Below are 21721 nucleotides of genomic sequence, written 5' to 3'. Positions count from 1 at the left end.
AATATCACCATTTCAGCAACATCGACCTAACATTCAGTTCCAATATTAACAATGACAATAGCAACTGGTTTAACAACTGCCCACTGTATCTGAAACACAGTCCACAATATGTCCCATCAAATAGCCTCACAGAATAGAAAACAATTTCAAATTCTGGCCGAAGTTCTTTCACCCTGTGACACCATAATCACCAGGCACAATAAATTTTACTGAGTGTCTTTGCAGCCTGTAAGATAAGCCATGAAGTCTGTTTCTCCCATTAGACTTTTCCCAAGGATTAGTGAGGAGTTAAAAAAAAAAAAAAACAATAACAAAGTAATATTGAGCCAACCTCAGGGCTAACCCCATGGCATAGATCATTAACCAAACTAAAACTCAAGGTGAGAAACTGAGCATTACACAAGAAGAGAAGAACTGAGTTCTTGTTCAAGTTCCATAATTAATTCATCCAGTAAGAAATACTTATGGAGTGTTTACCTATGTTAAATTAATTCGTGGAGCCCAAAAATACTTATAAAGTATTTACCTAACATTATACCTAAAAATTTCAATCCATATCATTGTATAATCATGGAAAAGTTATTCATTAAACAAATATTTATTTCATGCCTTACAAATACCAAATCCAGTATTAGGCAAAATGAGTATAGAATTGAGTAAAGGTGGTATTTTTCCTTTCCTCTGCAGAGCTTTCTCTATCTTTCTGATTTATCTTTCCTAAGATCCTAAGAATGGAAATAGAATTTCCATTCTTGGAAATTCTATTATAGAGTAATTTATTTGGAACACATTTTGCAACAGAAGTTGTTACTATTATTGTAACACTTGCTGTATTATCCCAAATAATTTCTTATTGTAACTCTGCTTCATTATATATCTAAGCCTCAGAATGACAGGAAAAAAGGTCATTTTTCTAAAACATATTCTATGTTGAGGAATAAGAACCACATGGGTGTTAGGGTATAAGAAGGCTAAAAATAAGGTAAATATGACCAATCCAGCACGTGCATAACAAAAAAAAAGTCAACATTTTAAAATGTCAGTCTCATTTTGCATGCCTTCTTTCCTACAAAAGGTAAAAGAAAGTAATGGAGAAGGGACATCATATTATTAAAGAAAACAACAGTAAGAAAGATGGATGATATTACATACCAACCAACAGACATGAGAAGACAATAAAATGATATCTGTAAAATACTGAAGGAAGAAAAAGTAACTGCCCATATAAAATACTATACATGTAAAAAATATCCTTCAAGGGAGGAAAAATGATTATTAGAGCTAATTTGTCACCAGCAGATTCACATTCCAAGAAATACTGATAAAAGTAAAAAAACAAAACAATACCAGCTAAAAACAAAAATAATACCAGCTGGCAAGAAGAAAGCAAAACGTGTTTGAAACATGGTAAGTATATTCATTCCTATCACTTCTTTTCTACCTTCTATCGGTTATTTATTCACTTAATCCCGTGAAGTAATTCTAGAAAGAGTACTATGGTGCCTCAAGTCTGAAAACAATCAATCTTTTTTGCTCTCAGGTGATACACTAATACACACAGAAAATCTAGGAGTCTAAACCAACCATTAGAAGTGAAATGTAAATTTAGCAACATTGCTGAATAAAATATAGATATTACAAATCCACTATATGTTCACATGCTAGTTAAAAAAAAAGTAGAATATAAATTTTAAAAGCAAACATTTAGAAATCTATTAGTTTCTGGCTAAAATAGAGTAACAGAGCCGCTCTACCTTTCCTAACAACTATGGACAGAAAAACAAACCACAAAGAATAATTGAAAATATACGAAGCAATAGTTTTCAAGACACCAAACATCAGGAAAAGAGTATAATTCCTGCAAGATGAGAAATAAGCAAAGTAAGTTTAATTATTCCCCTAGCTTACTGCCTTGGGAGAGTTTCCTGAGGCACAGAGAAGGGAGACCAGAAGCCTGGTGATTCCCTAAGATGCAGGAACAGAGCAAGGCATTAGACACCACTGTGCCTCCAGTTCACAACACAGAAGACTATAGCTGATTGCTGCACAGAAAAGAATTTCTGAAACCTGCAGCAGGGCCTCCTTGATTACTGACTGGCACATGCATATGGGAAGAACAGATAGGGCAAAGGTACTTGAAAAAATTAGAGTGATCAGTGATTAGTACTCACAGAAGGCCAGGAATCATATCTGTTCTAAGAATCATATTGGAAAATCTAAAGATTCATGGGGCACTGGGTCGACCACACAGAAGGGCCTTACCTCAGGAGTGGGGAATCCTCAGCCCCACACTGAACACTGCTCTGGTTCTGACTAGCAAATCTTAAAAGCAAGAAGTGAAAGAGTCAAATTATTAAAAGAACACTATGCAGCACACAGAAAGATAAAATTTATAATTTCTAACACCCAACAAAAAAATAGCCTAGCATGAAAATACGCTATAGGCTATATAGAAACACGGAAGATACAAAAATGAGCCAAACTGACCTTCCAGTCTAAACAAAATGGCATAGAATCATTTATTCCTTGCTTCTTCTAGGTACAACTATAAACTCTGGAAACAATGCAAGAGGTAAACATTAGAAAACTCTACAAGTTGGAGAGCAGAGAGTGAACAGATTTGGGGACCCAAGACTAGAAAAAAAGCATAGCAGCAAAGCAACAGAAAGTGAAGTAGGTAGGTTCATTCCAGCCCCAGCTCAGACAATACACCCTATTAACACCCTCTCCCTTCCCTTTCCTCTTCCCTTCCTTTTTCCCTTCCCTTCCTTTCCTTTCTTCCTCTTTTCTGTAAGGAATACTCCTATAACTCAGAAAAATATCTGAAAATGTATTTTTATAAATGTAAAAGAAATTGAATTTCCTGGGATGGAGCATCAATCTTCCCAGCTGTGCTCTGGGAGTTGGTTGGATTTCCCCGTGTATAAAGTGAATCTTCCAACCAGTTCTGAGGGGTGGAAGTCCCCAGTTCACCCAGCAAGGAGAGGGTACAGGTTGGTCTGTTCTCTGCAGGTTCCATTCAATTCATGGCCCACTTTTTCCCTGTCCTGTTTCACCTGTGGAACAGGTGATCACAAAGCACCTTTTCAAACTTACACAGCAACCTGGAAGATACACTCAAAAACTTTATCAATTTATCAAGATGAACTCTTGAAAATATTTTTTCTAGAGTAAACTCCAACATGTAAAGAGCTTGTAAACCATCACACAACCTTCACAAAAAGACAAAATCTGAACAATCATAAAACCAATAAACTTTTTCCTAGATCGAACAAAGAAATGAGGTCAGAGGACAAAGAATCTCTCCAAATCTGGACAGACATGCAAGTACAAAGAATCACAGCCAAGATCAGGTTATCTGAAGCAGAAACCACTGAAGCCAGGAACTGGTAGAAAGACTCAAATGGTAATTTTGACAAATTGCTGGATGCTAAGTGCAGAAAATCTGGGGACTTAAAAACTCCTGGGGACTCAGACATAAGAAGCTCACCACCTTTCATGGGTGTTACATCTGGGACCTCCACTCAGTAGGTTGTCATGGTGAAGAATGGAGAAAAATCCTTTCTACCTTGAGTAGGAGGAGAGGGAAAGAAAACATTTTGGCATTATCTCAGATTATTCTAGGAAAGGCCTCATCTCCAGTGAAAAAGATTGATCTCGCCTGGAAAAGACTATTTAGCCAACTTTATTCCTCTTTAATCTTCCTGTCTTATTTAAAGTATAAAGGGATGAATCACTGGGTTCTAGTCCTCAAATCAATACTACACAGGACATTAACTAGCTTGACTTTAAATAAATAAATTTAAAAGTAAATAAATGAAGTATAAAGGGAGAAAAAATGTAAGACTAAGAAGTATTTTAAAAGATCACACTTCACAGACTCAGAGCCACTAAAACAAACAAACAAACAAAAAACCCAAAAAGACAAAAATCCCGACACCAAAGTCTAAAGGGACAAAGCAAGCATCAGAACCTGATTCAGATATTACACCGATTTTGGAATTATCAGGAAATAATTGGTCACTATATTTAATTATCAATATATTGATCATTATTTTTAGGATCAATATATTTAGGAATCCAAAGGACAAGTAGTCAATATGCAAAAACAGATGGCAGCAGAGAAATGGCAGCACTAAGAATTAAAAGGAAATTCAAGAAATAAAAAAACTATGTAAAAGAAATGAAGAGGGCATTCAAGGCTCGCTGGAAGACTGCACAAGGGCAAAGAAAGAATCGGTAAGCTTGAAGATATGGTGATAAAAAGTTCCTAAAATAAAAAGTAAAGAGAACTAAATTAAAAACTGAAAGAATATCTAAGCCCTGTGGGACAATTATAAAAGGTAGAATATATGTACGTAATGAGAATACAAAGAAAATAAAAGAAAAGGAAAAGGAGAGAAAAAAACAAAGTTTGAAGTAATAATGGCTGAGAATTTTCTAAAATTAGTACCAGAGAATTTATCATCTGTAGATTGTCCTTGAAAGAAATATTCAAAGTTCTCCAAATATAATGAAAATTATATAGAATTCAGGTTTACATAAAGAAAGGAAGAAAGAGGAGCCAAGGTGGTGGAATAGCAAAGAAGTTTGTTTTTTCATCTCACATCCATGAAATACATCCAGATCAACACTAAGCCATCCTGCACACCTGGAAAACTGATCTGAGGACTAACAATCTGCACAACCTGAACTACAGAACTCAGCAGGTACACAGTGTGGAGAGAGAAGCTGTGGAGGGCAGGGAGCTCATTTTGCTTGCAAAGAGAGGATGGTGGTGGGAGGAGAGTACAGGAAACACACTCCTTGCCCTCAAAGCAGCTGGAGAGAAAGTGGAAAAGTGGAAACAGCCCCAGGGACTGAACTAAAAAGGGAGAACAGAGAAAGGAGAAGATTTAAATTCCACTGAGACTCTATAAACAAGAGGAGTGCAGAGTCTGAAATTGCAGCTTGATACATGGTGAAGCTCTGTTGGGAAGAGTTAATCCCCAGAAACAGAGTGGGGTCCAAGAGGTTCTCAGGCCACATGGGGAAAAGCAGTTCCACTGCTGGAAGGACATCTGGTAGAAGCTGTCCAGTGACCGGGTCCCAGCAGACCCCAGAGAACAACCACATTTGCTGGCGCTGGAACTAGGTCACAGCAGAACATCCACATCTGAAATGCAGAACATTTCATCGTAAAGCACTGGAATATACATTCTTCTCCAGTGCACATGGAACATTCTCCAGGATAGATCACATCCTGGGACACAAATCAGCCCTCAACAAGTACAAAAAGATTGAGATCATACTATGCATATTTTCAATCTACAATGCTACGAAACTCGAAATCCACCACAAGAAAAAATTTAGAAAGATAAATACTTGGAGACTGAAGAACATCCTACTAAAGAATGAATGGACTAACTAAGAAGTTAAAGAGGAAATTAAGAAGTACATGGAAACCAATAAAAATGATAACACCACAGCCCAAAACCTCTGAGATGCAGCAAAGGTGGTCATAAGAGGGAAATATTTAGCAATCCAGGCCTTCTTAAAGAATGAAGAAAGGTCTCAGGTACACAACCTAACCTTACACCTCAAAGAGCTGAAAAAAGAACAGCAAATAAAACCCCAAAACAGCAGAAGACAGGAAATAATAAAGATTAGAGTAGAAATCAATGGTATCAAAACCAAAAACAAACAAACAAACAAATAGTAGAACAGATAAATGAAACCAGTAGCTGGTTCTTTGGAAGAATTAATAAAATTGATAAATCCATAGTCACTTTGATCAAAAAGAAAAAGGACAGGGCACAATAAATAAAATCAAGAATGAAAGAGTAGAGATCACAACCAACAGAGCAGATATAAAAACAGTAATAAGAAAATATTATGAGCAATTATATGCCAATAAAATGGACAATCTGGAAGAAATGGGCAAATTCCTAGAAACATATAAACTACCAAAACTGAAACAGGAAGAAATGAAAGCTTTGAACAGACCCATAACCAGTAAAGAAATCAAATCAGCAATAAAAAATCTCCCAAAAAACAAGAGTCCAGGGCCAGATGGCTTTCCAGGGGTATTCTACCAAACATTTAAGGAGGAGTTAAAACCTATTCTCTTGAAATTGTTCCAAAAAATAGAAATGGAAAGAAAACTTCCAAACTCTTTCTATGAAGCCAGAATTACCTTGATTCCAAAACCAGATAAAGACCTCACTAAAAGGAGAACTATAGATGAATTTCTCTGATGAACATGGATGCAAAAATTCTCAACAAGGTATTAGCCAACTGGACCCAACAACACATTAAAAAAATATATTCACCATGACCAAGTGGGACTTATACCTGGGACATAGGGCTAGTTCAATATCCGCAAAATCGATGTGACTCATCAAATCAATAAAATAAAGGACAAGAACCACATAATCCTCTCAATAGATTCAGAGAAAGCATTTGACAAATTACAGCATCCTTTCTTGATAAAAACCCTCAAAAAGGTAGGGATAGATGGGTCATTCCTTGAGATCCTAAAAGCCATATATAAAAGACCCAACGCTAATATCATCCGCATTCCTAGTATTGGAAGTCCTAACCTCAGCAATCAGACAACACAAAGAAATAAAAGTCATCCAAATCGGCCAGGAGGAGGTCAAACTTTCACTCTTCGCAGATGACACAATACTCTATATGGAAAATCCAAAAGATTCCACCAAAAAACTGCTAGAACTGATCCATGAATTCGGCAAAGTCACAGGATAAAAATATCAATGCACAGAAATTGGTTGCATTCCCAAACACCAACAATGAAGCAACAGATAGAGAAATCAAGGAATCGATCCCATTTACAATTGCACCAGAAACCATAAAATACCTAGGAATACATCTAACCAAAGAGTTAAACTGAAAACTATAGAAAGCATATGAAAGAAATTGAAGAAGATACCAAAAAATTGGAAAAATGTTTCATGCTCCTGGGTAGGAAGAACAAATACTGTTAAAATGCCAATTCTGAGGGCACTTGTTGGGATGAGCATGGGGTGTTATATGGAAACCAAGTTCACAATAAACTATGAAAGAGAAAAGAAAAAAGAAAGTGTCAACTCTACCCAAAGCAAATCTACATATTCAATGCAATCCTTATCAAAATAACATGAGCATTCTTCACAGAGCTAAAACAAACAATCCCAAAATTTGTATGGAACCAGAAAAGACCCAGAACAGCCAAAGCAATCTTGAAAAACAAAACCAACGCTGGAGGTATCACAATCCCAAACTCAAAGCTGTATTACAAAGCTGTAATCCTAACAACAGTACGGTACTGGCACAAAAACAGACACTCAGATCAACGGGACAGAATAGAGAACCAAGAAACTGACCCACAAACATATGGTCAACTAACTTTGACAAAGCAGGAAAGAATATCCAATGGAATAAAGACAGTCTCTTCAGCAAATGGTGCTGGGGAAAACTGGACAGTGACATGCAGAAAAATGAACCTGGACCACTTTCTTACACCATACACAAAAATAAACTCAAAATGGATCAAAGACCAAATGTAAGACAGAAAGCCATCAAAATCCTAGAGGAGAAAGTAGGCAAACACCTCTTTGACCTTGGCCACAGCAACTTCTTAATCAACACATCTCCAGAGGCAAGAGAAACCAAAGCAAGAATGAACTACTGGGACCTCATCAAAAGCTTCACAGTGAAAGAAACAATCAGCAAAACTAAAAGGCAACTGACGGAATGGGAGAAGATATTTGCAAATGACCTATCAGATAAAGGGTTAGTATCCAAAATCTATCAAGAGCTTATCAAACTGTACACCCCAAAACAAATAATCCAGTGAAGAAATGTGCAAAAGACATGAATAGTCATTTCTCTAAAGAAGACATCCTGATGGCCAACAGACACATGAAAAAATGGTCAACATCACTCGTCATCAGGGAAATACAAATCAAAAGCACAATGAGATACCACCTCATACCAGTCAGAATGGCTAACATTACTCATGCGACAACAGATGCTGGTGAGGATGGGGAGAAAGAGAATCTATTTTGTACTGCTGGCGGGAATGGCAACTCGTGCAGCCACTCTGGAAAACAGTATGGCGGTCCCTCAAAAAATTAAAATGGAACTACCCTACAACTCAGCATTTGCACTACTGGGTATTTATCCAAGGGATACAGGCATGCTGTTTCGAAGAAGCACATGCACTTCAATGTTTATAGCAGCACTATGAACAATAGCCAAAGTATGGAAAGAGCTAAGATGCCCATCGATGGATGAATGGATAAAGGAGATGTGGTCTACATATACAATGGAGTATTACTTGGCAATAAAAAAGAATGAAATCTTGCCATTTGCAGCTATGTGGATGGAACTAGAAAGCATTATACTAAGCAAAATTAGTCAGAGAAAGACAAATATCATATGACTTCACTCATATGAGGACTTTAAGCTACAAAACAGATGAAGATAAGGGAAGGGAAGCAAAAATAATATAAAAACAGGGAAGGGGACAAACATAAGAGACCCTTAAATACGGAGAACAGAGGTTTACTGGAGGGGTTGTGGGAGGTGAATGGGCTAAATGGGTGAGGGGCATTAAGGAATATACTCTGGAAATCATTGTTGCACTTTCTACTACCTAACTTGGATGTAAATTTAAAAAATAAATTAAAATAATAATAATAATAACAAATGGAATAGAATCATAAAAAGAATAAACTAAGTTAATATCAACCTTTTTCTTATTATTGATTAACAGATACTTATTCAAATTCATTAAGAGCAAGCAATACATTATATCATTGTAACATCTGAATAAATTAAATGAATGATATTAATGTTATGAGGGATGAAAGAGAATCATTGAGAACATTGTGTTATAAGGTACCTTTACTAATAGTGAAATGCTATATATATTTGAGGTAACCACTAAAAATTTTTATAATGTAAGTGGGATATGCTGAGAAAAATGAATAATATAAAATGTTTGATTAAATCTGAGGAGAGAGAAGAGAGGGAAACATGAAAAAACAAAAACAAGTATAACGAATAGGAAATACTAACAAACATGACAGATACTAATACCACTTTACCAATAGTCACTTTATCAATAGTCTAGGGGCGCCTGGGTGGCTTAGTCAGTTAAGCATCCGACTTTCGCTTAGGTCATGATCTCACGGTTCGTGGGTTCGAGACCCGCATCGGGCTCTGTGCTGACTGCCAGCTCAGAGCCTGGAGCCTGTTTCAGATTCTGTGTCTCCCTCTCTCTCTGACCCTCCCCTGCTCACGCTGTCTCTCTCTCTCTCCTAGAAATAAATTTAAAAAAAATTAAAAAAATTATCAATAGTCTAAATAACGTAAGAGCTGGCAGAGTAGATAAATAAACAATATTCAATGTTTTTGCTGTCTATAAGAAACTCATTTTAATTATATAGACACAGATGATTCAAAGTAAAGAGATAGGGATACACCATGCTATCGCTGATCAAAAGAAACAAGGATTTATTATGATAGTTTTAGACACAGCAGGTTTCAGAACAAGGAAATTTATCAGGGTGAGAAGCATTACATAATAATAAATGAATCAGTTTCCAAAAAGACATCAGAATCCTGAACACATAAGGACCTAACAACAGAGAACAAAAATATGTGATGCCAAAAATGATAGAAATGTAAGATGAAATAGACAAAACAATGGTTATAACTAAAGCTTTTAACATCTCTCTGTTAGTCATTGACAGATCTAGCAGGCACAAAATCAGTAAAGATATAGTTGAACTGAACAGTGTCAAACAAATGAATCTTGTTGATATTTATAGAATATTTCATCCAAGAGCAGCAAAACACACATTCTTCACAAGCTCATATGGAATGAGATAGATCTCAATGTGGGCCATAAAACACCTTAACAAACTTAAAAGAGGAATCATACAAAACATGCTACTATCTTGAATAATCCATAACTGCAGAAAAAAATTTAATGAGATTCAAGTGATCTGTGCAGTGCAGTATGTGGAAATAGATCATGCAGGTGAGCCACTCACATCTTCTTAGATACTTTTTAAACTATTTTTGTGTATCCTGGTCTGAGGATGCTCTGTTTCAGACATCCTCTTGTGACTCATTTTGAAGAACTTCCTCAGGATGCTAACCCAGTACACTTCGTCACACATCAAATCTAAACAGTTTCTCAGATTTCATACCACAACAAGCACCACTCATGCCTTAGATGTATTGTATCAAATAAGGTAACATGGAAGCCAAGATTTACTTCTTGGAGTCCAGACAGGAAGACTGTGGTGTAGCCTACACTCGAGTGTTTGTGGGGAATCAGGCTACGTTCTGAGGGTGCTACCTTGCCACCATATACTTACATGGCTTCATCACCTTCCCTTCCCTACTTCCAATGTTATCTTACAGATTCCTCTGAGAGCATTTTCTTAAAAAATTACTGGCACATGTCTCTTTGTCCAGGGATCTGCTTCTGGACCACACTACCTAGGACACACTTGACTACAACCAACATTTAGGCAAGAAAGAATAACAATGTTAATAACAACTCCTCCACACGATTCAATGAGAAGAAATACAGTCCCATTCATTTTATGAGTTCAGTATAATCTCAGTATCAAACCCTGACAAAGACATTCCAAAGAATGTTACAGAAAGTTACCACTCATGAACATAGAGGCAAAAATGTTAAGTAAATTGTTGGCAGTTCAAACCAAGATATATATACACAAACTAATTAGATCTGGGTCATGAAGTTTTACTAGTTGGTTAAATCTATGAAAATTTTAAGCTCTCTTGTAAATATCTTGAGCCTTTCTCCAATGTTTTTAAAACGCTCATTTGCAGGTTTTAATTCACCTGTAATATAATTTTAAAGATAAAAAGGGGTAAATGGGACACTCCCCTTCCATCTTTGCCATTAGCACTGAGATAATGAATGAAAACCCAGATATAAAGAAACAGTCTATGCCTCTAAATATGTAACTCTGTACATTTGTGTACTTTCTCCCTTTATTCCGGGGGTAGAAGAGAAGGGAAAGTGGTTAAGTCTGCTAAGAAAGTATCACAAAAATGCATTGCAGAGTACATAAATACATCTTAAGATGTGAAATGAAAGGTGAGTACCTGTTCCCCATGTACTTGTGTAGAGAGGGTAAGAGGCAACACCTTCTAGGATGAAGGAAAAACCCAACAAATGAAAATCTGTTTTGATTGCCTAAGTCTGGGCAACTGCAGAGTGCAATTCTGGACACAGAAATAGATAAATCAGCCTGACACAAAAACAAAACACAACACACCGTATCGGCTGTATGTAGGAATTTCAACTTCATCCTGAGGAACTGGGGGAATGAAACATGCTATACAGGGTGACTATATTTCTCCCTGCCTGATGCCATCACAGTTTCTTCCTGCTGGGCTTGCATCCACGTAAATGATATCTCTTTCATCTTCACAATCACCTTGGTTTCCACAACAAATTATTTGGTCACCCATCTGTAAAAAGCTTTAGGATAATCACATTCCTGACTTCATATAGCTAGGCTGATGGGGAAATGTACTGAAAAAACACTTGGGGTTGTCTGGGTGGCTCAGTCTCTTAAGCGGCCAACTTCAGCTTAGGTCATGATCTCATGGTTCGTGAGTTTGAGCCCCGCATCGAGCTCTGTGTTGATTCCTCAGAGCCTGCAACCTGCTTCTTTGGGTTCTATGTCTCCCTCTCCCTCTGCCCCTCCCCTGCTCTCCCTCCCTCTCTCTCTCCCTCTCTCTCTCTCTCTCTCTCTCAAAAGAAATGAACACAACGTTAGAAAAGAAAAATTTTTTAAAAAAGGAAAAACATTTAAACACTTGCAGATCTGAGGCCACTGTACTGTGTGTGACGCAAATCCTGGCAGAGAGAGTGCAGCAATTGTCCTCTTGTTGCTTCAGAAGCTTAAAACCAGAAGGCAAATGTTCACCAACTAAGCTTCCAGAGTCAGAAATGCCTGACTTTGTATGTAGAACTGAACAATCACACCCTGATATTTCGGCAAGAAAGAGAACAATAAAAACTAAAGCCCATCACAAAGCAAAGTGGCCCAAGGTTCCTGCCAATAGGAAAAATGCTCATATCTCCCGAGTCTGGAAGGAGGAGGGGTCTGCTCTAGGTCTTTCTCTAAAATTGGCATCAGCTGCCTCAGAGACCAGACTAGCTCCCAGGGCTGAGGCACGGAGAGCTACAAAGTGGGTCAAAGTCTTCAGGTGTCTTCCATCCCACTTTCTGCAGGCTCTCCCCCATCAGCTTCAAAGGTCTGAATTCCCCCAGTGACCATGCCTTCTCCAATTTTCCCTTTCCTGCAGTGCGTGGGTGCTCCCTAAATCACCTCTAATTTGCTCCTTCTAATCACAACCCCCTTTCCTTTAGAGCAGCTGATCTGATTGTTATAAAAACATTAATAACAACTGCAACAACACACTAACATCAAATAAACACATACATGTATCAGGCAAACACAATCATCACTTTGCTCATCTCCCAGTCTTCTAAATACCTGATCATTAAGCCTCAAAAACATAATATCCTATTTTTGAAATAGTCACACCTCTGTGTGTGATCTCTGCAGAGGAGATGCATTTCAAAACAGGTTTCAGAGGAGTTAGCCTCCAAATACAGACACTGTAGGCGAGTCAGAGAGTATGACATCTGCAAAGGCAAGACAGGATCACAAAGAAGTACCACTATTGATTCTGACTGGAGTACACCTTCAACCGTCTCATTTCAACTAAGTCATAAAAGCATTATGATTCACCATGTCCATATTTCTATATACCAATATAAAACAAAGTGGTTCTCCTTAGAGTCTGAACGATACCTAAATATGGTATTTTACTATAACCAGATCTAACCATATAGGCTGATAGAACCAGCCCTTTGGTCTATCCCAGAAGTAATGGAAGATCTTACCCTGAGCAATAAGAAAACTCATTTTAACCAACATTTTTAGACTCATGCCATTCTATCCAAGGTACAATTTTCAAACCCCAATTAATGTAACTACAGAATATATCCTCTTCCTAATGCATAAAATTATATGATTTTTCTTTTCTAGCAAGTGTTTCTTTATCTCTGAGGTAAGTAAATGTAGCATTTACTTGGGGTGCCTGGGTGGCTCAGTTGGTTAGGCGTACAACTCGTGATTTCAGCTCAGGTCATGATCTTGCAGCTCATGAGTTTGAGCCCAGGTTCATGAGTTCAACCCTGTCTCCAGTTCTGTGCTTACAGCGTGGAGCCTGTTTGGGATCCTCTCTCCTTCTCCCTCTCCATAGCACCCCCTCTATCAAAATAAGTTAAAAGAATAAAGTTAAAAAAAGTACATTTATTTAATCGCTTTTCCATTTATACATTAATATTTTGGGTTGGTGTTTTGATTATATTTTACATTAAGTTTGTGATTAACCTCAACACTTTAAATAGGTTTGTTATATTCTTCTAGTATCAATTCTATTCTGAATTTTAATAGGAGGTCCAAATGCTGAAAATTACTTCTCACGGAGTACTCATAAAGCTTTGGGTACATTGTCACCCATGAAGATCTAAATTTGAAAGTAATAGCCAGTAAACATATCTCCTAGTTTCAAAACTCTGCTTCTATGGGTAGAGCATGACCAATGGTTATGAATGTGAATAAACTCCAGGAAACCAATTCTACAGAAGCCTCTTTCTCTGATTGGAAGTGAACATAGTTTCATATTAAGATTTGATGTTCTTAGACACTTCTCCAAAGAGGACATCCAGATGGCCAACAGACACATGAAACGATGCTCAGCATCCCTCCTCATCAGGGAAATACAAATCAAAACCACACTGAGATACCACCTCACGCCAGTCAGAGTGGCTAAAATGAGCAAATCAGAGAACTCTAGATGCTGGCGAGGATGTGGAGAAACGGGCACCCTCCTACACTGTTGGTGGGAATGTAAACTGGTACAGCCCCTCTGGAAAACAGTGTGGAGGTTCCTCAGGAAACTAACAATAGAACTCCCTTATGACCCAGCAATAGCACTGCTAGGAATTTACCCAAGGGATACAGAAATGCTGAGGCATAGGAGCACATGTACCCCAATGTTCATAGCAGCACTCTCCACAATAGCTAAAACATGGAAAGAGCCTAAGTGTCCATCAACAGATGAATGGATCAAGAAGATGTGGTTTATCTATACCATGGAATACTACATGGCAATGAGAAACAATGAAATCTGGCCATGTGTAGCAACATGGATGGACCTTGAGGGTGTTATGCTGAGCGAAATAAGTCAGGCAGAGAAGGAGAAATATCATGTGTTTGCACGTATAGGAGGATTAGGAGGAACTTGACGGAGGAACAAGCGGGAGAAGAGGGGCGGAAATGGTGGGGGAAAGGGAGAGAGGCAAACCATGAGAGACTCTTGAATGCTGACAAAAACTGAGGACTGATGGATGTGGGGGGAGGGGGGGATGGGCATGGAGGAGGGCACTTTGGGGATGAGCACTGAGTGTTATGTAGAAACTAATTTGACAATAAACTATTTGTTAAAAAAAAAAACAAATAAATAAATTAAAAAAAAAAAAGATTTGATGTTCTTTGTCGACCGTAGCTAACAGTAGAATACACACTAATTTTTAATGTTTTATCCCTAAATAAAGTGACCAAAGTTAGTATGTAGAACTCTTAGAAACAGGAATGGTTTCTGCCACTCTTAGATCTGAGAACTGAACTCAAGCCAGCACCACAGAGATGATTTGTAATTAGCTCCAGGCACTCAGCAACACACTATGAGTCAAAGATCTGGAGCACACTTTTGCCAAGTTCTGTTGGCTCTTCTTTAAGCTCTTACCATAAAGATATCGTGTTACCAAGCTGTGTCTTGGTAACAGAAATTGATTAATTCATTTCTTACAAAGTTTCAAAGAACTGAACGTGGAAAAAAGGTCTCTATCTTTGATACACAAACATCTACAGCTTTGATATAAATTAATAGTTAGCAAACTTGATCAACCACCATGTCCCTACATGTCATTTAGTGATTGTTAGCCTTCTCTTTAAGAGCTTCTCTTACTCAGTTCTTAACATGTCTCATTGTGAATATCATGTAGGGCTAGAAATTCTGTGATTAAAAAACTGGTTTCTGATAACCAGTAAAGAAATTGAATCAGTAATCAAAAACTCCCAACAAACAAAAATCTAGGACCAGATATCTTCACAGTTGAATTCTACCAAACATTTAAACCAGAGCTAAAACTTATTCTTCTCAAACTATTCCAAAATATAGAAAAGGAAGGACAAATTCTAAAATCATTCTATGAGGCCAGGATTATCCTGATACCAAAACCAGATAAAGACACCACTAACAAAGAAAACTACAGACCAACATCCCTGAAGAAAACAGATGCCGAAATCCTCAATAAAGTATCAGCAAACTGAATCCAAAAATACATTTTAAAAAGTCATTCACCACAATCAAGTGAAATCTATTCCTGGATTACAAGAGTGGTTCAATACTCTCAAATCAATCAACATGATACATCCTATCAATAAGAGAAAGAATAAGAACCATATGATCATTTCAATAGAAACCAAAATGGCATTTGACAAAATACAACATTCACTTATGATAAAGACCCTCAACTATGTAGAATTAGAGGGAACATACTTTAATCTAAAATAGGCCATATATGAAAAACCCATTGCTAATATCATCCTCAATTGGGAAAAACTGAGAGCTTTTCCTCTAACGTCGGGAACAAGACAAGGATGTCCACTCTCACCATTTCTATTCAACGTGGCACTGGAAGTCTTAGCCACAGCAGTTAGGCAACAAAAAGAAGTAGAAGGCATCCAAATTGGTACGGAAGAAGTATAACTTTCACTATTTGCAGATGACATGATACTATATATAGAAAACACAAAAGACCCCACCAAAAAATTTCTAGAACTGATACACAAATTCAGTAAAGCCACAGGATATAAAATCAATGTATAGAAATCAGTTGCATTTCTATACATCCATAATGAAACAGCAGAAAAAGATGCTAAGAAAATAACCTCATTTACAATTGTACCTAAAATAATAAGGTACCTAGGAATAAACCTAACTAAAGAGGTGAAAGAACCTGTACTCTAAAAACTATAACACACTGATGGAAAAAATACAAATACATGGCTTGGAAGAAGAAATATTGTTAAAACGTCTATTCTACCTACAACAATCTACAGATTTGATGCAATCCTTATCAAAATACCAACAGCACTTTTCACAGAACTAGAACAATCTTAAAATTAAAATGGAACGACAAAAGACTCCAAAGAACCAAAGCAACCTTAAAAAAAAAAAAAAGAGCAAAGCTGGAAGCATCACAATTCCAGACTTCAAGCTATATTACAAAGCTATAGTGATCAAAACATTATGGTACTGGCACAAAAACAAACACATAGATCAATGGGATAGAAAAGAAAAGAAAACCCAGAAATAAATACATAGTTACATGGTCAATTAATCTTCAACAAAGCAGAAAAGAATATCCAATGGAAAGGACACAGTATTCAACAAATGGTGCTAGGAAAACTAGAGATCAACATGCAGAAGAATGAAGTTGGACCGTTTTCTAACACCATCCACAAAAATAAACTCAAAACAGATCAAAGACCTAAATGTGAGACCTAAAACCATAAAAATCCTAGAAAGAACACAGACACTAATCTCTCTGACATCAGCCATGGCAATTTTTTTTCTCTTTCAGTCCCCTGAGACAAGGGAAACAAAAGCAAAAATAAACTATTGGGACCTCATCAAGATAAAAAAGCTCTGCACAGCAAAGGAAAACAATCAACAAAACTAAAAGGCAACTTATGGAATGGGAGAAGATATTTGCAAATGACATATCAGACAAAGGGTTAGTATCCAAAATCTATAAAGAATTTATCAAACTCAACACCTAAAAAACAAATAATCCAGTGAAAAAAATAGGCAGAAGACATGAATAAACATTTTTCCAAATAAGACATCCAGATAGCCAGCAGACACACAAAAAGTTGCTTGGTATCATTCATCATCAGAAAAATACAAGTCAAAACTATGATGAGATACTACCTCACACCTGCCAGAATGGTGGAAATTAACAACACAGAAAACTACAGGTGTTGTTGAGTAAGAACCCTCTTACACTGTGGGTAGGAATGCAAACTGGTGCAGCCACCCTGAAGATTCCATAGACGTTCCTCAAAAAGTTAAAAATAAAACTACCCTATGATCCAGGAATTGCACTATCAGGTCTTTAACCAAAGAATACAAAAACACCATCTAAAGAGATTCATATACCCCTATATTTATACCAGCATTATGTACAATAGCCAAGATATGAAAGCGGCCAAAGTGTCCATCAACTGAGGAATGGATAAATATGTGGTGTATATATATATATATATACACACACACAATGAATATTATTCAGCCATAAAAAATGAAATCTTGCCATTTGCAGTGACATGAATGTCATACTAAGCAAAATAAGTCAGTCAGAGAAAGACAAATACTCTATGATTTCACTTATATGTGAAATTTAAGAAACAAAACAAAGGAGCAAAGGGAAAAAGAGAGACAAACTGAAACAGATTCTTAACTATAGAGAAGAAACTGACGGTTACCAGAGGGGAGGTGGGTGGGAGATGCGTTAAACAGATGATGGGGATTAAGGAGTGCACTTACACTCCTTAACAATGAGCACCAAATAATGTGTGGAATTGTTGAGTCACTGTATTGATTCATAATATTGTTATACATATTTAAAGTATGAATTATCTCTTGGTTATATGAATTACCATTATAAAGCCCCACCCTAGGGCTCATCTTTTTTATTATAAATGGTATATTTTCCTTTAAAAAATTTTTCAATATTTTCCTTGTTGATTTCTATTTTATGCCTTTACTCAGAAATCTAACTAGATGCCCTAAACATATTCTATAATTATTTCCTGAAGTGTGACTATCATTTACATTAATTCATCTAAAAGTGGGTTTTATATACAGTTGTGAATCCAATTTTTAAATTTTTATATTTTTAAACTTCTATTAAATTTTTATAAATTTATATTGTATAATTGCTAATATGGATATTATTAGCCCTGAACTATGTATTAAATATTTTTGCCACTTATTTGTTATTGCTACACTGTGATATTTCATATATGTAGGGTAATGCTTCTGTACTCTCAACTCTTTTACATGGGTTAATATGACTAACCTCAAATCATATCACTCTATTTCCAATAATATAGCTTCATTTGTTTTAATATCTCAGGCAAATTTCTCAATCTTGTTCTTAAGTATATAACATTACATTGTCCTGTCTTAAACTTCTGTCTTCCATTTAAATTTGGAACCAGACTGTCAAGTTTCATTATAGTTATTGAAATCTTGCCTGTAATTTCATTGAAATTATAAGTTATGTTGAGCTACAGTGACAACTATGATATTAGGTTTTCAAAACCATGAACATGGCCTTTTAATTTATTTACGATTATTTAATGTCTTTCAGTAATAGTAAATTACTTTCCCTATAGAGTTCAATATTAGAGTTGTTGTTGTGATTGTTAGATTTATTTCTGGATACCTTATAATTTTCTGTAGCTGTTAAAATGACAGTCTTTAGGCCCTGGTAAGGAAAATGCAACTGATTTTTATTACTGGCTTTCAATTATTATGTCACTTAAAGATCTTTTTGAATTTTTATATAATAATCACATTATTTTAAAAAGTGTTATTTCTTTCTCAGTTTATATTTCTTTTATATAGTTTTCTTGACTGACTACATATTCTAGCGAGGATTCCCAGTAAAACATTGAATACAAATGGTTATGCTAGACAATCTTGCTTCGTTCCTAAAATCAAAGGAAAAAATTCTACACATTCTATCTTCGTTGAAACGAAGTAGCTTCAACAACAGAAACTCATTGTCTTGTAGTATTGAAGGGTAGAAGAGGATTGTTTCCTCTTAAGCTAGAAAGGAAGAATCTGCTCCAGTACTCTCTCTTTGGATTATAGATGGCCATCTTCAGGTTCACATAGTATTGTCCTATATCTTCACATTACCTTACTTCCGTATGTATTATCTCCATGTCCAAATATCCCTTTTTTATAAGGTCACCAGTCATATCGGAAGAGGGCCCACCATAATAGTCGCACTTTAACTTGACTAGCTCTGGAGGTACCGGGGTGGCTCAGTCAGTTAAGCATCTGACTTCAGCTCTGGTTATGATCTCATGGATCTTGAGTATGAACTCCGCGTTCAGGTTCTGGGCTGACAGCTCAGAGCTTGGAGCCTGCTTCAGGTTATGTCTCCCTCTCTCTGCCCCTCCCTCGACTGCTCTCAGTCTTACTCTCTTGAAAAAAAATTACCAAAAAATTTAAAAAAAACCTCAACTAGCCCTATGAAGACTTTTTAATTTTTTAAAATATTTATTTATTTTTGAGACCATGTGCAAGAGCAGAGGAGGGGCAGAGAGGGAGACACAAAATCCGAAGCAGACCCCCCATACTGTCAGTACAAAGCTCAGTGTCAGGCTTGAACTCACAGTGAGAGCATGACCTGAGCCAAAATCAAGAATCAGGAGCTCAACAGACTGAGCCACCTAGGCACCCTTAGCTTGGTGAAGATTTTATTTCCTTATAATGTCATACTCTGATGTACTGGGAGTTAGGCTTTCAATGAATGAGTTGTGGATGGATTGGGGTACAAATCAACCCATAACAAGGAGGGAACACTTCCAAATTCATTGTATACAGCCAACATTATCCTAATAGCAAAACATTACAGAAATAAGTAAACTAGAAACCAATAGCCCTCAGAAACATAGATACCAAAATTCCAAACAAAATATTATCATATAGAATCCAACAGTATAGAAAAGATAATAAATATTGACTAAACAGATTCATTTCAGGAAGGCAAGCCTGGTTGAACATTTAAAAATCAATCTATATATTCACTATATTAATAAATGATAAATTAAAAAATGGGTGACTATATAAATAAGGTACAGAAAATGCATTTGACAAAGTTTAACATTAATTAATGATTAAAAACACTCAGTAAAGGAACTGAAGGGAACTTCCGTAATCTGATTTAAAAAAAAAAAGACCTCTAAAATCTGTACAGCTAACTTAATGGTCAAAAACCAAATACTCCCTCCCCCGCCTTAAAAGTGAGAACAAGGCAAAAATGTTCTCTCTCACAATTCCTATTCATCTTTGTACTTGGAGTCTTAAGTTTTTGCAATAAGACTAGAAAAAGAAATAAAAGGCATCAGATTGGAAAGGAAAAAGGTAAAATGTCTCTATTCACACATATTGTCTACATAGAAAACTGCCAAGGGGCACCTGGGTGGCTCAGTCAATTAAGCGTCTGATCTGGGTTTAGGTCATGATTTCACGGTTTGTGGGTTCAAGCGTCACGATGGGCTCTGCGCTGACAGCTCAAAGCCTGGGGCCTGCTTTGGATTCTGGTCTCCCCCCAACTCTGTCCCTCTCTCACTTGTGCTCTGTTTCTGTCTTGTGCTCAAAAATAAACACTTAAAAACAAAAGAAGAAAATTGCCAAGAATCTATTTTTTGAAATCTCCCAACAATAAGTGAATCTTAGCAAGGCCAAAGACTACAACATCAATGTACAAAAGACAATCTTCTATACACTAGCAATAAACACTTGAAATTTGAAATCTGAAAAAAAAATATCATTACACTAGCAGCAAAAACTTAAATACTTCAGTATAAATTTAACAAAATGTGTTAAGGGCATATATACTGAAACTCTACTGAAAACTATTAAACACTGATGAAAATAATCCAAGAATATCCAAATAAGTGGAGAGAAAGACCATGTTTATTTATTAGAATAATCAATATTGTTAAGATGTCATTGTAACCCCTGTAAAGATCAATGACTAACCCATTCTTGAGTGATATGCAGTCCAGAAATTCTACCTAATACATGAAAATGATAGTCATGTACAGATGAGCAACATTCTTAAAACAGTAATCTGTACATGGTATGTCCTACAGGACACTTGTATTTTTATAGTTGATATTATTAAGAGGAAATCAGATGCAGCTGGTAAGCATTTCCTTCTACAAGAAACCCACACATTTTAAATCATATCATGTTTAAAGTTGATGAAGTACACTATTATAAATGACTTAAGTACATCTGATTGTTCCATGAACCTAAAGTGACTTAAAATAAAAGTATACAAGAGGAGAGCTGCCTGGGTGGCTCAGTTGGTTAAGTGGCCAACTCTTGATTTTGCCTTGGATCATGATCTCATGGTTCATGAGTTTGAGCCCCACATTGGGCTCTGCACTATTAGTGCTTGCGATTCTCTCTCTCTTCTCCTCTTCTCTCTGTTCCTCCACCATTGTCTGCTCTCACTCGTTCTCTCTCAAAATAAATAAATAAACTTAAAAAAAAGTTTTTTAAAGTATGCAAGAGGATACTACCAATGCCCTTACAATCACCATTTATTAACTTACACCTTCCCACTCATTATCATCCTTACCACTTTCTGAAAAGTATAGTCACTTCACCTTTTCTCTTAATACAGTTGGTCTATATTAACAGTTGTTCAGATATTATCAGAATGGATAATTAAGGGAAAGAGTACATACAGCTTTCTTCATTTTATAGATGTAAGATATAATATCAG

This window comes from Hyaena hyaena, unplaced genomic scaffold (genome assembly GCF_003009895.1).
Source record: "Hyaena hyaena isolate Hyena2069 unplaced genomic scaffold, ASM300989v1 scaffold_1812, whole genome shotgun sequence".
NCBI classification, from domain to species: Eukaryota; Metazoa; Chordata; class Mammalia; order Carnivora; family Hyaenidae; genus Hyaena; species Hyaena hyaena.
Note: the sequence above shows the minus strand (reverse complement) of the source record.